We start from the raw sequence: 15084 nt of genomic DNA on the forward strand, positions 1-15084 counted from the left end.
GCCGCGGGAGGGTCGGGGCGGGCGCCATGTCGGGGCGGCCGGCCTCGTCAGCGCTCGGCGGCGACCGGCGGCGGAGAGGGACGGAGAAAGGGGCGACCCGAGATTATTTTTGACTTGATGGTTTGCATGACAGGTAGCCATAACGCTCCTCCAGTATTTGTTTTGACAGACATTCTTGCTTTGAGAAAACTTCCCTGTGACGAAGTGAGGCGTACTGTTTGTGCCAGGAAGAATGTTTGTTCTGTTTGCTAGAAGACCTCCGTCATCGGTAGCGGATCTTTCGGTTTGCGCATCTTGGCATATATTTAGAAACCCTTCCTGAGTTTCGGTGGTGATGTTTCAGAGTGTTATAATGCACAAGGCAGCTAAGACATACACCATCTTCAAAGATCTTATTTTGTTTCTTACGAAATTATTTTAGCGCTATAATAAGTCTGTCCATTACAGGTCTCTCAGGAAATTCTTCCTGCAGTCACATTATAAAAATGTCATATGGCTAAGGGGGACTCTATAATAGGTTTTATATTCATGGTTAACTTAGGCATCCGTTACCTGACTGTTGTTGAATTGGTGTGATAGGAACATAACAATTTATCACATTGCAGGTAAAGGAATAAGGGGATGAGAAAAACTAGACTGCTTACCTACTACAGTAGGTTTAATATATGAAATCAATTTCTTATCCTGGCTCAAAAAAACAAGAGGGGTGGAGGTTTGGCCTACAGAGTTCAAGTTCATCAGAACTTTTAGGTCACCTTCAAAATGACTAATAGTCTTTCAGCATAAACACTGGTTGCTGCTTCTGTTTTCTGAGGCAAATATAATTAGCTCACAGAGAGTTTCCCATGGCTTGTAGAGTCTATTATCATTGCCCAGTGTGGTATGAACTACCTGTCCCACGCTGCACTGCCGTTCACCTCTTTCCTCCCCATCAGTGCCTCAATAACGTACAGCCCTGAGTGGCATAATGCGCTTTCCAAAATGTCCAAGTCAAGCATCAGAGACTTATTTCTAAAAAGAAGTTAATACCCCCAAACCCTAAAACACCTGAAGGACTAAGCGGACATTTTATGAAAACTTCCTTACTGCAAGGTAAAGGCTACAGCATGTCAACAAAGCAAGAAAATAGAAGAGATGTTTTTCAAAAAAAAAAAAAAAAAGAGAACTAAAAATACATGTTCTCAAATGTAATTATTTTATGATTACATTTGAGAACACTGCTTTCTCACACACTTTCACCACTGTGACAGGACAATTGCTGTCAATAAAGTCCATGAGCCAAGATTTAGAAAATAAATAAAATAAAGAGGGAAGCTTGCAGAGACTGTAAACACTGTGACACCATGACAGCCCTGAAATCAGATGCCATTGATGGATGCCTGGTGGTATGGCATGCATTGTACAAATGTGCCTGAAGAACACAAGTTCCTGGTCAGGTCACATGTAGTTGATCTTGGCATTTTAAAAATATTCCCAGAATTATCTCTTTTATTTCCTACCTTTATGATGGCTAGACTAATTTTGACTTGAAAGAACCATTCTGACTGAAAATTGTTATGGAAACTTGATTAATTTTTTTGTTGCCTGCTCAGAATTCAGCACACACAGCCTTAGACTTGAGGGTGTTCACAAGCCCACTATGTGGCTGAATCCAGTGCGATGACTGTCTACCTGAGGCATGCAACTGGTGGACTTAACGAGACGTATCAATTGCCTCAGCCCAATTTGTGAAGCCGACTCCCCCAAATCAAATTGTTAGAGGTACATTATGTCCACTCCTGAGGGTAACCCTTCAGATTAATTGCCTTATAAGCTACGTTCTTTGGATCACCAACACTTTGATGCCCATCTAGTTAGGGAGGGTCCTATAGCAGTTGGATGCAGCCAGCCTCTGGGTGGTGATAGCAATCTGTTTCTGAGCTGGAACATCTCCCTTTTCTCTACTGGGGAGAAAACTGTGGAGGCCAGGCTCGCTAAAATATTTAAGTATGTGTATTCTGTAACATGTTAGTTGTAGGCACTAACACTGAAAGAAGTATCCTGAGATTAAACACCTACTGGGTTGTGTCTGCTGATGTGGTGTTGAAGAGCAACGCTAACCATTTTTCCGCTCTGTCCATAGTGTGTGTTTATTGTGAAGGTATAAGCATTTGGCAAAGGAATTTGCATTGCAACAGTAAACACGCTGCTATTCATTTTGAATATACGTCCTACTAGAAATAATACACCAGAGGTGTAGGGGATACAAATGAACTTAATTGGAACATGAAGTGCATTAAATTCCTATTTTAGCTAACATCCTAATATCGGTTTCCTGAAGGAGTGTTTCTAATGAGTATCTGTGGAATGTACTTTGTTAATTAAACTCATCACAGGCCGTACTGATAGCTAAAAGGGTAAAGAAGGGATTGCTACTTCTCCCAATTGCTTACTAGCAATTTAAGGTTCACCTACAAATGCCATTGTAGCAGATTTCTGAACTGATGAATTTTCCCTCTAAGGATTTTTTTTATTTTTTGCAAAACCTGATGCTCCTGAAATTCACTCTGAACAAAGAATTTTGAAGTAATGTCAAGTGATGTGTGTAGCAATTACCCTTGTAGCTGTAGACTTCCTTGAAAAATACATGTATGTTTCTAGGCATAGATTAGCAAAGAACAAACTGTGAAACATGGCCTGGGTACTTCTGTAATTGCAAAATCATTTATCTGAAGCCTTTCTTTCATTTAAAAAAACATTTTTGCTGCAACTGTATCCTTTAGTGTAAGGCATGCATGTTTGAAGATACATGTATGTTGAAAAAAGATTAGCAGAAAAGTATTACAAATATCCCCTCCTGTATACGAAATGCTCTGACTGTCCTAGTGTACAAGACTTCCAAACTTTGGTAATTCAAATTTGTGCTTTTGTAAGCACAAAGTAAAACTGTAGTTTAAGAATTAGTACATTTTTTAAATAACTTTCCTATAGTTCTATACTACCTTTTGTCCAACTCTTAGACTGTATCTATCCTGAAGAACTGCCAGTCTTGTACAAGGAAGTTTCACAGTCCTGTATATTGTTGATGTCTAAAAAATAGAGGCAGGCACAGTTTTCTACAATATGCAGTAGTGTGCAGAGTTAAGTTCAAGTCAAAATAAACTTTTCCATTTTCCTGAAAGGTTATGGAAGTAGTAGTAGTAACCAGCACCTTCTATGGTATATAAGTAGATATAGTTATTCTTCCAGTTTAATATCCAGTCTTAGAATATTAAACATCTCACTTGAAATCCACTAAAAATCTTGTACAGAATTCAAAATAATTAAATTATTACTGGAAAAAATACATATTTTGAAATAGAACTTTTCAAGTAGATATTTTGACTATTTTAAGTGAATGTAAAAGATGGCATGGTTTGTTCTGCAATAGTAAGATCTGGTCATAGGGAAAACCAAAACAAAACAAAACAAAACAAGCAAACAAAAACCAAAACAAACAGAAAACCCCACAGAAATACCTGTACTCACCGCTTTTCTTTGACTGCTGCCTTCCAGCCTAAAGATGCCTTCGTGTCAGAGGTCTTGGGTATACTTAGTTTTTGCAGCGCTTAGAATAGTGATGCAGTGCAAAGTAGTGAAATCAATGTGCCCGTGGTGGATGACCCACCTGCCCACTGAAGTGCTGGAAATTCATGACCTTCCGTTTATTTCTGTCTTCTGGAAATGAGTGTATAGTGTGCTGGGAGACAAACGATGAGAACTTATAAAAATGCTAAAATATCTGTCTCTGCAGGCAGAAGCCACTTTTTACAGACTTCTGGAAAGTGCTGAAATGAAAGTCTGACTCAATCCAGGTGACAATGAGTTAGAGATCCTTTGGGATGAAAATGTGATTTTAGTATCAATTATTACTGATGTTATCATTTGATTCCTCCCCAAGGAGGTCTTACAGTTCAGGACAACCTGTATTTCATCCATATTTTTCCAGATCTAAGTTCTATTTCAGAAAGCTTCTCAGGCATATGCTGAGATTTATTCATGCAAGTAGTCTTACTCACATGAGACCGTGATAAATCCGAGTCAAATGTTCAGACAGCTTTGATAAAACTCTGCTGGGCAATGAACTTCCATACTTTTAAGTTATAAGAAGACTTTGAAAATGTGAGAAGCAAAATCAGATAGATAATGGGGATTTCTTAATTTTTAAAAAAACACTAAAAGAACTAACACACCACATAACAAATCAAGCACATGAAAGCAAAATAGTTTCACGCAAAAGCAAAATTTATGATATGTTCTTCAGTATTTAAGCATGTTTGAGGAAAAGAGTCCATGGTAAATTCCATGGAAGACAAATAGAATTTTAGCTTCTGCTTTGCATTTCTGCTGTTGTGGACTTAACTTACAAACCTGATGATGTAATTTTATGAAGACTGTCATTGAACTTTGATTTTTAGGTAATCCATGTCCCTGGGCCGCCCAGCTTCCTGAAATTGCAGATTATTGATTGTTTGTCTCTGCAAGAGTAAAATCTGCTGTTTTATCCAAAGCTGTTCCCATTTCTTTGGTATGCCTCTACCACTGTTTTCCAGATCACTGCATCAGAACCATCACAGGCACAAGCACTGTTATTACAAAACCTTCAACATTCAATATATATTCTTCAAAGGGCACAAAAGGACTTCACCTGTATTCTTACTGATGTTCCTTTTGAACGTGATAACAAAAATAACCATGGATTTTGCAACCTTTTTTTTACCCAGAAAGTTGTCTTTTTCACAGAACTATGAAAGAGTCCATTAGCCCTCAATCTAAGTGTTAATGTCACTATTGGCATAAAAATAATTTTTAAATTACCTGTTATATCAATATTTCTTATCAGCAACACTTTCTCAAATTGAGAATACAGCCCAAGAAGTATGAAGAAGTTAGCCATTACTGGAGAAACTCTATGCTTAAAAATTGCAGTGACTCTTAAGTTGTATTTTCAACCTTCCTTGGCTAAGATAAAACAGGAGGGCTGATTTTTCCCAGAATATCCAGACTTCCCTGGGTCTAAAGTACAGAGATTCTGTCTCCTGTCCTGGAGGGGTTGGGGAGGGCGAGGGGGGTATGGTTTGTATGTAGCTAAAGATGGAAAAAAAAAAAAAGACATACGCTTGAGATTTTCAGAATACCTAAAATCTAGTACCGAGCTGCTTTCGCGCTCAAAGCTCCGTGTTTCACACGAGAGCTCTGGGTGCACAAGGAGTGCAGAACTTGCATTATTGGCTGGGCTAAAGACTCCTGGGATGCTCCTAGGAGCACAGAGTTAGTTGGCACAGCTTTAGTACTTATCTCGTCACCTGTCACATCCCTCTGCAAGAAGCTATCAGTCGTATTGCAAGGGCAGCAAACTTGCCTAGGAGCCTGGCCCATGGCATATTTCGGCTCAGCATGTTAACATATACTGAAGGGCGTTTTTTTGTATAACTTGACGTTGGCTTAGTCTGCTCCATTTCTTGTTATCTCCCAAAGTTTCATTCTTGCAATCCCATTCTCAATAGTTGCTGGATTTTGTCCTTGTGACATATTTCATGATCCTTACTCCACTTAGGAATCCTTATTCCTTATATTCACTCACTGCATGACAAGAAAAGCTAATGTACAAACACTGTGGCAATGTGCTGGTGTAGTTCATCTGCAGAATTATCTTGCAAGCAAACAAGAGATTAACACCTAAATTGACTAAGTGCAAAGTCCATAGCATAATCCATTACAACTGTCATTTATTAATGTGTGCTATATTTTTAAGAATGCGAGTTCATCCAGAGCCATACAACAAATAAATCTGTGAATTCCTTGAATGATCCCAGTTTTGAGCAGCTCAGACTGGTAAAGAATGGATGAAATTTCACAGCAGCTTAGGGAAGAAATAGTAGCTGTCACTCCGTTTGCCCCAAATAACATCAGTAATAATCTCTGGAAATAGCTTTTTCTATAGCTCATCTTGCAAATTAGCATGTCACAGGATTCTGGAAGAATCTAAATAAAAAAAAAGGCATGAATTCAGGGCCGAGAATCATTATATGAAGCAGAAGAACTCTCAACTGGTAAGCCAGCAGCAAAACCATACGTCCACATACATTCAGTTGTACATTCAAGTCCACATTTTCTCATGGCCTCACTCTCTTATGGTGCTGAACTAGGCTGCCAGTCATTTACGTTTGCACCCTCAGAAATAAGATTCCAGAATTAAATTTCATAGCTATGGGGATTTTAGATTGCAAGGTAAAATTTTAGACTCACTAGAGGCCAAAAGTCATTGATTATAACAGAGCAGAGGCTACACAAGGTACTATTTTTTAGTCTCTGTACATATTTATACTAGTGTAAAATGAGTATAGCAGATTCATGGACACTTACCCTACTTTTCACACATCAAGGAGAAATTCAAGGTAAAAGGCAGTGAAGAATCTTCTGCCATCAGATAACCTATTTAAGCTCTCTGGAACTGAAAAAAAGGCAGGAAAACCAATTCCTTTGTCAAATTAGTTTCATAGAAGTGGGATTCAATGAGGCAGACATCCCACATTGAAACCTGATCATTTGCCTTATCACTGTTGTGCTATTTTTCCTTCTCCAGGCACCCTGAAGTTTACTTGAAGTACCTATACGGTTCTGCTTTTTCAGGGTCAAGGGAAGGAATTTCAACATGCACACTGTGTGTTCAAATATTTGCTCACTCCTGTTAAGGAAAAGCAGTGAATGACTTCTAGGTATATGTTTTAGATAATGCACAATATTGGATCTTGAAGATTTATTTTTCAGTAATAGCTTTAGGGGGCTTATACTCAATATTTCTGCTCACTGGAATAGCTGGGTTACTTATAAATCTAAAGGACATTCAGCTGGTTCTTGCTCAGTTATCCAGTGTCTGTATTTGGAATTATATAACAAACGATATTTTACTGTATAATTTAATAGCGGAGGCTAAATTTCCCATTCATTTTGAAGGTCTAGCTCTCTAGTGGACTCTTCTTAAGCCATGCAGTTGTTATCACAGCCTTTGACAAGACTGAATTCATGAATATTTGTGTGAAATATTTAGATGTGCATTACAGAGGGCAGCTTAAGCATCCAATGTGAGCTTGGGAATTTGTTAGAATTTTAGAACCAAGTCTTACGGGCTATACCCGAACAGATTGCTTTATTGGCTGTCAAACCCAAGGCAGCCCATTTAAGCTGTTGTGTCCACGTATAATGGTCTCTAGAAACCAGAGTCCAAAGTATGACTTCTTGACCGCTAGGAATATTAGGCCAGCAAAACCAATGTCCAGGCTTTACATCTCATGGTGAATATAAAAAAAGTCCTTGAGCAAAAGCTGAGTCCTTACTTTTTAAATAGATTTGTTTTTCATCTCATATAAAAATCCTACATGGACTCATTAACAGCAGAAAATAATTTTTATATGCAGTTAATTCTCTGATATTTTAAGTCTCTTTTCTTGTAAAGAGCTACCCTAAAGGATGTCTCTCCCTCTATAGAACACTATGATATTTCATAGAAAGCAAACAAAAAAGCATCCTTCCTTGTAACAATTGGAAAAGCCAGATGGCATCTTCTGTAAAATTCCGTTCCCAAAAAGTTGACCTATTTTCTTGACAGTTAACATATTTAATGAAAAATGAATTCACAGGATTCTATTTTCCCAATAACAAAATTTGCTCCCTTTTTACACTAGTTATGGTTTGCTACTGAATGTCTTCTTTCCTTATTTAAGTGTAGGTAAATGTGGAAAACAAAAGCTAAAAACCTATCTCCTCTCATTCTGGCACTAACATAGACGGGACAGTAGATAAAACATCATGAATAAAATGGAAAAGCTTGCTATTTCTGCTCGCTGACTGCGCCATAACCAAATATCACAAGGTTAAGTATTAATACCTATACAAACAATTGACACCCTGTGAGCTACACAATCTCTGACCAACCTGAACTACTTTTTAAATTCTAAGAAAGAGCTTGTTATAAAGAGTATGAAACTATTGTGGATATTTTCCAAGTCTAATCTGATCAGCCCTTACTTTCTATTTCTGGCAATCAAGAGGAAAAATGAATATCAAGTCATGTCTCCTTCCAAAGCTAACAGCATGCACATATATAGGTTAACTTTTTTAGGACAACTACAGGGTGGTTTTCTATACATCACTACCTAGTTTGTTATGGGGTTTTACCAGTCTTAAAAATCTGCAGATCCAAGAACCCCCGTGTACGGGAAAACATTCCAATCATAGACATTTCTGTACGTTTTAGTAACAAAACAGCCTGACTTAACACAAGGGATAGTAAAATACATGGATGAATTTAAAGAACTAAATTCATTTAAAATAAATTAATCAGAGAAACAAATACTTCTTCATAAACTTTGTCTGCTAATTTGTGGCAGTAACAGTCTTATTTTCTAGCAGCTCCAAGCATAAGAACAAAATCACAGTCTCAATATCCACCAATAGATTTATTTCCAGCCGTCAGATCAAGGACGTGTTAGGGTAAGGATCAATACCCTCTGATTTCTGTCTCAATACCTGTAAGTGCCAATTCAAGCAACAGGCTTGCGTAAACTAAACAGCTAAAAAACAATCATTATCCTCAGCCTTACTCCTCAGTAAAAAGGGTCATGATAATTCCATTGTAGCTTCAATGATGATATTTTAGAAAAAAAAAATCCCTCCTCTTCATATGCTGAATATTTTTTGCATACATATACCTCTAGATCTAGGAATATTTTGCAAAAGCAGGTTTAATTGAAGAAAAAAAGGTGTTGCAATATATAGAATACAAACAAGTGGCAAAACCAGAAGCATTAGTTTTCTTAATAACTTGTTTGTATCTTAGCCAAAGGAAGAATAACTCCATTATAACATGTCTTCATGGATATTGGCCATCAAATTTTGGTTTCTTTCTGTACATCTATATCAAAAGGATTAGGTAGTGTCATGTAACAATACAAAAATAAAAAGCAGACTCTAGTATAACTTCAATTTAACAAGCTATCCAAACTCGAAATTTCATTCTCTGTCACAAACTTAGCAACAAAGCAAAGAGATGCCAATTCCACTTTCCATATTCCTTACACCTTTGAAGGTACAGATAGAAAGCTCCCTATGACAGATTTGTTTATGATCCTATTTCACCCATTCAGTTACACAGAATCTCACTTAATCTTCTATTTTTTCCCAGCTACCCTAACCTTTTGCATCTTCTTTTCTGACAGAGTTCAGTTTTGGCATTATTTTTTGTCCTCTGAGGTTTTAAAGACCATCTCATTTTCATTGAACTAGTATATACACTATTCTTTAGAGCATTTCATGGTCAGGCCCAAACTGTTTTCTTCATTTTTGGCTTCCGTGAGCCAATTTCACTTCTGGAGCTCTGACTTTTGATGTATTGCACATGGTCATCATTGCAGTGTGGAAAAAATACAAAGGCTTGAATATGCCTCTGAACATTCTCCATATATTCAAAATTAACTGCCTATTTGACATGTCAAAATATTGCCAGCTGAATTTTAAACGTCAAGATTCTCTTAGATAATAACTTTGGATTTTGAAAGCCTTCATTTGAGGACCATAACCACCCTATAAACTTTAATGAATTTATTTTCTCAGTAACCCTGTGAGTTAGTATGCATTAGAACCACATTTACACTAGGGTAAAGTAAAACATTAAATACTTCAGTGGTATATGAATATAGCTCCACTAGCCATAACGATTTTTTTCCCAAATTACAACCATCACGAACTAAAACAAGTCAGGCGCTGCTCCTTAGCCAAAATCAAACAGGAAAGCTTATGTCTAAGAAAGCGTTTAGTTATATATCTGAATAAATATCTAGGCAGAATCTCTGCATCTAAATTCAAGAGAACAATCAAAGAAAGCCCTGAGGCACCATAAACTATTCTACCACATTGCCCAGTGTGGTTACTGATGACACCGAACATAGGGGATACCTAGGTCCTTCTCAAAGGCACTAGGTCACATAAATTGGGCATCTGAATTGCTCCCTAACTTTATCTCCTGCTTTATGAGCATGCTAATCAGATGCAACCCAGGCTGTGGACAATAGTACCACCTCCTCCTCTTCCACCATTAACAGCAAACAGTGAGGCCTCTTTGGTTACTTGAAGGAACTTTTGCACACATTGATTTTTCAAGACAAGATTTGAGGGTCAAAAAACAATGGCAATGTCAAGCTACAACCTTGACCTGGGTGCCTAAATTCCAGGAGCAGGGAAGGAAAGGGAACTCAGACATAGATTTCTACTCATTATTTCCTTCTGGCTCTCTGTAGGAACCTGTTTTGTTGTTGTGGTTGTCTGAAGAAAATAAAGGTATAAGTACGAGGGAAAATCTTTGTCAATTAAAGAAGCCTGACTTTCTGTAAATCAAAAATAACTAAAGCAGTCCTTTGTCAGTCTGAAGCGGCTCCAGCCCACACTTCCTCTCTCCTAATTGCCATAGCTAACCTGTGCAATGCAAAGGGGAGCAGGGACAGGAGGAAGAAAAAGCCTCATTTTGTTGTCCAAGGGACAGTGACTTGGAGGTTGGAGCTGGGTTTGCATTCCAGGCTTAGTTCTCAAGGTTACCTCACAGAATCACAGACTGGTTGAGGTTGGAAGGGACCTTTGGAGGGAAACTGGTCCATCCCTCCTGCTTAAGCAGGGCCACCTGGAGCCAGTAGACCAGGACCATGTCCAGATGGCTTTTGAATATCTCCAAGGATGTGCCACTGCTTAGTCACCTTCACATTAAAAAAGTGTTTCCTGATGTTTGGAGGGAACCTCCTGTGTTTCAGTTTGTGCCCATTGCCTCTTGTCCTGTCACTGGGCACCACTGAAAAGAACCTGGCTCCATCCTCTATACTATACACTCTTCCTTCAGGTATTTATATACATTGATGAGATCCCCCTGAGCCTTCTCTTCTTCAGGCTCAGCAGCCCCAGCTCTCCCAGCCTTTCCTCAGAGGAGAGATTTTCCAGCCCCTTAATCATCTTAGTGGCCCTTCATTGGACTCTCTTCTCTCCTGCTAGCAGCCCAGGACACCATTCGCCTTCTTGGCCACAAGAGCACGTTGCTGGCTCATGTTCAACTTGGTATCCACCAGGACGCCCAGTTCCTTTTCTGCCAAGCTGCTTTCCAGCTCAGTGGTCCCCAGAATATACTGGTGCATGGGGTTGTTCCTCTCCAGGTGCAGAACTTTACCTTTCCCCTTGTTGAATTTCATGAGGTTCCTGTCAGCCCTTTTCTCCAGCCTGTTGAGGTCCATCCAGATGGCAGCACGACCCTCTGGCATATCAGCCATTCGTCCTGGTTTGGTGTCATCCACAAACTTGCTGAGGGTACATCTGCCCCATCATCCTGGCCACTAATGAAGATGGATTGACCCCTGGGGTACACTGCTAGTTACTGGCCTCCAACTAGGCTTTGTGTTGCTGATCACCACCCTCTGGGCTCTGCCATTCATCCAGTTTTCAGTCCACCTTACTGTCTGCTTATTCAGCCCATTCAGCCATCAAGAGTTTGTCTTTGAGGATCTTATGGGAGACAGTGTTAAATGCCTTACTGGAGTCCAGGTAGACAATATCCACGGCTAGCCCCTCATCTGCCAGGCCAGTCATTTCATCATAGAAGTTTATCAAGTTGGTCAAGCATGAGTTCCCATTGGTGATCATTCTTGATTACTCCTGAGGATTTTCTTGTCCTTTATGACCCTGGAAATGGTTTCATCACCATTCATCATAGGGATGGAGGTGAGACTGACCAGCCTGTAGTTCCCTGGGTCCTCCTTTTTGCCCTTCTTGAAGATATGAGTGACATTTGCTTTCCTCCGATCTTCGTGCACTTCTCCCAGTTGCCATGTCTGATCAAAGATTATCAAGAGTAGCCTCGCAATGGCAGCAGGCAGCTCCCTCACCACTTGTGGGCGCATCCCATCGGGGCCTGTGGTCTTATGTATGTCCTGTTTGCTTAAGTATTCCCTGACCTGATCCTCTTCCACCAAGGGTACCTCTTCCTTGTTCCAGACTTTTCCCGTGCTGTCTGGGACCTGGGATTCCTGAAGGATGGTATTGCTAGTAAAGACTGACACAAAGGCGGCATTTAGTACCTCAGCCCTTTCCATGCCCTGTGTAACCAGGTCCCCTGTCTCGTTGAGCAATGGGCCCACATTTTCCCTAGTCTTCCTTTTGTCCCTTATGTACTTATAGAAGCCCTTCTTGGTTTTGACATCCCTGGCCAGATTCAATTACATTTGGGCTTTAGCTTTCCAAACGTCATCCCTGGATGCTCGGACAATGTTTCTGTATTCCTCCCATGTTACCCATCCTTCCTTCCACCCTCTATATGCTTCCTTTTAGTGTTTTGAGTTTGGCCAGGAGTTCCTTGTTCATCCACACAGGCCTCCTGGCATTTTTGTGTGCCTTCATATTCTTTGGGATAGAACTCTCCTTAGCTTGGTGAAGGAGATTTCTGGTTTTATTCTATGCATTTTATATAAAATCCACAAAAGGGAAAAGGGACAAAGCCATTCCTCACCTACTGCCTTGCCCACAAAAGACACACTCATGCGTGTGAGACAGTGCTGGAGGTACTTGGTTCACTTTGCAAATTACACCACCTGCAGTTTTCCCCCAACCATTAAACAGAGAAGTTCAGACTGCAGGTTTGGAGTTAATTGCCTCATCTACCTAAACATTGATTTAGACATCACAAACTTTTTAAAAATTTTTTAAACCCATATAGCCCTTATGTAGTTGCACTTTAGTCAGTTGAACCTGAGGACTTTTAAATAGAGGGATGTATGTTTAGATGGTCTGTTGAACTGGAACTCTCAACAGCCTTGTAAAAGATGTACAACACAGTCATGTTAGAATGTATGCTCATTTATAGACAGTACCAGCATTTTTATACCTGTTTTGCATGGGTCTCATGATTAAATAAGCGCAAAACAGTAACAAATAAATCCTCTTTTTTGTTTTTGAACTTGTGATCTAGAGATGATTAATGGTAGCTCATTAATCAGGCTGAGTTATTTATTTCACTCAATTCTAAGGCTTATGTTCTAATGAATCCTTTACAAGAAAAACACATACTCGTTATGTAATAGCTGTGTGTGCTTGAGAGGGGTTTTGTGCTTTGTTGTTGCTTTTTAATCATCTTTAAATTTACTACTTCTTGTAATGGACACTTGTGTATTTATAACAATATTCTGTTTACCCCTTAGATTATTCATGCCTGAGTGGCTAGGCTACTGCGGGAAAAGGTTTAATGAGTTTCAAGGGGATAGCACTGTAAAAACAGGAAAAATATAAAACAAGTGCCTGAATACTAATGTAACCCTCTAGCTAAAGCATATCGTCCAAACCTATGATAATAGACAGTCGCCCCATGACGTACCTAATTTTTAATAGGATACCTTTATTCCTAATTGTACAGTATCTCCTTACCTGATGTCTTTCTAAATGAACCACACTGTAGCTAAGCATTTCAACAAAGCACACCTTAAAACTGAGATGGTTGCCCCTACCCTGAATCTTTTACATGTAAGAGCTCCACATATTAGCAGGCTCTTCTATTTCACGTTTCGATTTTCAGAAAATTGAGCTGTTTGTCATGGTGACTCCTATGGACAATGGACAACTGTCACAATGAAATCCAATATTGCCATACTCATGTTTGAATTAGATGCATAACCCCTTAATTTGTTTGCTTCAATTGTTTTTATCCAGGAAAACACAGATTTCACTTAGCTACTTATTTCTTTTCGTAAAAGATGTTTATTGTTTCTCCCAGTGCTAAATTTATAATTAATCTTCACAACATTTTATCTAATTGTGTTTTCACAGAGCTCAATAACTTTTTTTGGCTAAAAAATGCAAAATCAGAATGTCCAATTTGCCACAAAACTAAAATCTACATATTCACACCAGTGGTTTACATTTCATATTTAATTCCTTCTCTCAGTCACCTACAAGGATTTTGAGATTTCTTGAAGTTTTTTCTATTTCTGCTCTCCTCTAGGGTTCCTGAAGTCTTCTCTGATCTCGGTAGTGCCACAAAGTATCCTGCAATTGGCTTCTAAAGTATGTTAAATATGCTATCACGGCAAACTCTTCTGATCCTGCATTATTGAAGGCTCAAAAAAATTTTATTTCACTTCCTCCACTGTTAATCTGGCCTCTCATCCTGCTGTCTTTGAAATGTAAAGTTTATCTCCACTGACTGCTAAGCAAAAAGCTTCACAGTGCATGCTGGATCTTCAGCTCTTCATAAATTCACTGCAGTTTCTCCTGTTTTCTTTTGACCCACATTTCTGCAGATGAACAAAAATGAACAGAATGAAATCACCTATACAATATTCTTATCCACTACCTGTTGATTTAATTGCCTACCTCTTCTTATTTTCACTAGGTCTTTGTCCCATTCTCTAATCTGTCAGTAAAACACCCTGAGACTGAGGCTGCCCTGTCCCTTGCCCTGGGTCACCAAATACTTCTTTACCCTTTGCGCAGCAGGGGCAGGTGTTGCGCATCTGAAGAAACAATGTCATGAAAAGCTGGAAGAAAAAACGGAAGTTTTGGCTATCACTTGAGTCTGATACGAGATCTAGCGTGCTACTTTCACCACATCTTTTCTGATCAATAGTAAGGGTTTGTATATTTATGAATCTAGAGGCAGCAGAGAAAGGCCTTTATTCCACATCATCCTTATATTGATCCAACAAAAATAACTCACGTGAGTGAACATAAAGAAAATCCATTTAAGTAATGACATATGTGACATACAATATGTCACCTCCCATTTTAAGTAGATCTGGAAAAGCTCATCTTGCTCTATAGGTAAAGGTATAGCAGAGGCATCACAGCCAAAGCTTAGCAACAAAAAAGCACAGCATGGAGGATCCTATCCACCCCCCATTTGCTGGGTAATTTACAGGCTGGATTTGTACAGTATTTGTACAGTGATCCATTCACAGTCTCCCCCAAAAAGTGAAGATCTCTGTGAAAAGATGCTTTCAGAACAGAATGCCAGTTTTCTAGTTGTGGAAGAAACCTGGCAGCGGG

The 15084-nt window shown here is 39.1% G+C and overlaps 1 long non-coding RNA gene across 2 annotated transcripts in view; it reads right to left on the reverse strand.

Moving 5' to 3' along the window:
• Positions 1 to 13744: 13744 nt before the first annotated feature.
• The window catches only part of LOC128135507 (uncharacterized), a 35946-nt gene continuing 34606 nt past the window's right edge, over positions 13745 to 15084 (reverse strand). For both annotated transcript variants that reach the window (XR_008233098.1, XR_008233099.1), the window contains exons 3-4: positions 14413 to 14576; positions 13745 to 14333 (exon numbers count right to left, since the gene is read on the reverse strand). This is a non-coding gene — a long non-coding RNA (uncharacterized LOC128135507). The remainder of the gene's footprint in view (positions 14334 to 14412; positions 14577 to 15084) is intronic.

Source organism: Harpia harpyja, chromosome 23, assembly GCF_026419915.1.
Source record: "Harpia harpyja isolate bHarHar1 chromosome 23, bHarHar1 primary haplotype, whole genome shotgun sequence".
Lineage (NCBI taxonomy): Eukaryota > Metazoa > Chordata > Aves > Accipitriformes > Accipitridae > Harpia > Harpia harpyja.